Source organism: Vigna unguiculata, chromosome 8 (assembly GCF_037176805.1).
Source record: "Vigna unguiculata cultivar grain cowpea cultivar isolate G323 ecotype 2 chromosome 8, ASM3717680v1, whole genome shotgun sequence".
Lineage (NCBI taxonomy): Eukaryota > Viridiplantae > Streptophyta > Magnoliopsida > Fabales > Fabaceae > Vigna > Vigna unguiculata.
This window is the reverse complement of record NC_140799.1, coordinates 5259696-5262920: the sequence shown is the minus strand read 5'-3', so window position 1 is coordinate 5262920 and position 3225 is coordinate 5259696.

Sequence of the window (3225 nt, the reverse complement as noted above, 5' to 3'; positions counted from 1 at the left end):
GGATGTGTCAAATGTAGCATTGATCCCTGGATTCTACACAAGCCTTCTTAAAAATGAGTTAGACTCATGATTAAAGTGGGTTTAACCAATTGAAATTAAAATCATGTTTCAGCAAAAAAAAAAAATCATAAATATATAATATTTTAAAGTTTCATTTTTTTTAAAATATAATTTATTTATTAATATTTTTTTCTTGTGAGTTTATTAAAAAATTACCTTAGAATTTTAAAATATTATTTTTACTTCAACCAAGAAGTGGACTTTAAACTTAATTCAACCTTACAAAATCAGAAATATTTCTAAATAGACTTTTTAAACAATGACTCAAATATTATGATAGGAAATAAACTTTAAACCTAATTAAATTCTACAAAATCAGCATGTAATATGAAGTTTAAATCCATTATATACTAAAAAATCGTCGTGGTACTTCCAACAAATTTTATTTATGCTTTAAACTTTATGTGATTTGTATGATCATGTTGTTGTGTCTATTTTTTATAAACTATTGCATACAAAATTTACATCATAGTATTCATTTTTTTAATCATAAACATAACTTACACAGTCATCAAAGAATATATCTTAAGGTATAAATTTGATTTCTATCAATTTTGAGGATTATAATCCCGATTAATTTTAAGACAACTTACTAATAAATAAACTACAATAATTTTCTATTTCAATTAATATTATTTTAATTTTTTTCAATTTATTTGAATATGTGTATCCAAAATAATGTATCTTTTTAGTGAAACTTTAATGTTTGTGGCATAAAATGCAATCTTAATATTATTTTTTTTGGTAAACACCTTACCCTTCTATCAAAGTTTGAAAGGGTGGAAAAGAAATTTGCACTTGAGAAATTCTCTTTAAATTTTCATTCATGAAAAAAAAAAATAGTTGTTTTTATTGCTGTAAATGTTAAAAAGAGTTTATATCGATTAACTGTTTATCTTTGAAATCTATTAATACTGTGAACACCATAAATTTATCTAGGTAAAAAGTATTTGTTTCCTTTGCTAATTTAGTATCACATTATATCGATTATTGAATATACTGAGGTATATTTTTATCGCTATACAGTGAGTGAAAACACAAATATAAATATATTTATTTGTTAAAAAGCTAAATATGAAATACAGTTATTTAATCATGAAGTACATTTTACTTTAAAATGTGAAAATAAGTGTAGGTTGTTTTCTTCGTAATACTGATGTTTCTAATTAAGTTATGTTGCGTCATGTTACCAATGTTAATAATTTAAATTGGATTATGTTGTGAATTTGAAAAAGAAAATTGTATAAAGATTTTCTTAGTAAATGTTTTCTTCAATTTCATTTTCAAAAGAAATGTTTTACTCTAAAAGAATACTGGCCCATTAGTTAACCTTGCACATAAGACTGACATTTTAGTTATATGGGCACTTTTTATGTGGGCTTTTTTTATAGTATATATTGCTTTTGTCCTGGTCCAAGTGTAGCAGGACTATGTTTGGACAATCTTCTCCATTAAATAAGAAAAAAAATTAATTATTCTGTAAACTAAAATTAACTTATCCAATTAAAATTAACAAATTATGTATTTAAGCAAATGATTCACTATTTCAATTTATATACACTTCATAGGTTCAAAATTCCAAAACATGCACCATAATGATGCTTATAGCAAAAAATATATTATTATATCTGAACCAGTCATTAATAGTTCTGGCAAGGATCTTGGTATCATTCAAAGAAAGAGATGTAAGCCATTGAGCAACAGCATCTGCAGGAGTATACAATTTACTCACTTCCAATCTCACTTCCTATCTCCCAATCAAAAATCAAATTTTAAATAAATTATCAATTAAATATAAGACTAATTTACGGTATATAAATTTTTGAGAAAAAAAGTTCGAAATATCCTTAATTGAAAAATCTGCTATTCCTGAAATGATTTTAGAAAGGTTAAACTATATTCCATATAATGCAATTTGCATGTGAACTAAGTCACTTCTCTGCATGATAATTCAAGAAAGTTTGGGATATTTTTTAAAGAAAAGGTAAGATATTTGTGATTAAAGTTTATAAATATGTATAAAGTGCAATGCTTTAGGTAAATGATAAATTTAAAATAACTTAATCTCTTAATTTTCTTTTACCATCTTCAACCTTCAACTAGAAAATATTAAGTTTTTTAATTTCTTTTTGAACTAAAATGATTAATAAAGTGATGGAGAAACATTTTTTAATGCACGAGCAAGAAACAATGAAGCTACTCAAGTACTAGCTTGAACTAACCATACTTTTTTTTCTTCCTTTAATTTAAAAATTCTACAAAATGGTCTATATTTATTAATAATAATGATAATAATAAATTATCACAATAATTTATGTAATCTAATGACTAAAATATGAGTTATTCTGTAAAATTACTAAATTATTACACCAAGATAAACTATTATATCTTACATTTAATTTCATAGATAGATGTTACTTTTTTCCAGAAAGGCAAACTGAGGGACCAAAATTTTGTTTAACCGTTTTAATATGTCACTACCAACTTTCCTCGCCTCAAAAGTTCCCAATCTTACTCAGAACATGGTTAGGAAATTGGAGATGAAAAAATGTTTCTGGACAAAATTCATATATGCAACACTCACATACCTCCATCACTTAACACCTTTTTCATTTTAAAAGAACCTTCTCTTACCTCTTATCTGAACATTCAGACAATTATAATATACTTTTTTTTTTATCTTTTACTCTTAGTACATCAACATAGTTAAATGGTTATATATACATGCATGAAAATGAGATTTAATTGTTTGTAACAAATAATTGAAGGCAGCGTGTGACTTTGAAAAAACCAAATTACCTTTGGCACAACCAGGTGGACCAAATAAGAAGATAGCAAAATTTCAAGATGGGAATTTAATACACGATGCTCACGCCTACATACACGATGCTCACGCCTACAGTATTCAGAGTCGTTTGGTTCTATCCTATTAATTATTGAGATTGATTGGTCTTCTTTAAAATTGAGTTATTTCAAGCTCATTTTCCTAGTTTTTTTAGACCAATGCATGCGACACCACCGGCTGCCATGGTTGCCAACTTTTGACAGATGACAGTGACTCTATCTTCTCCCGTCTTCATAAAAAATTAGAGCAAAACTTGTGATTTTGATGTTTTTATATAAAGTTGTGAAGTTTTCAAATCAAATTAATATAGATCAATATTT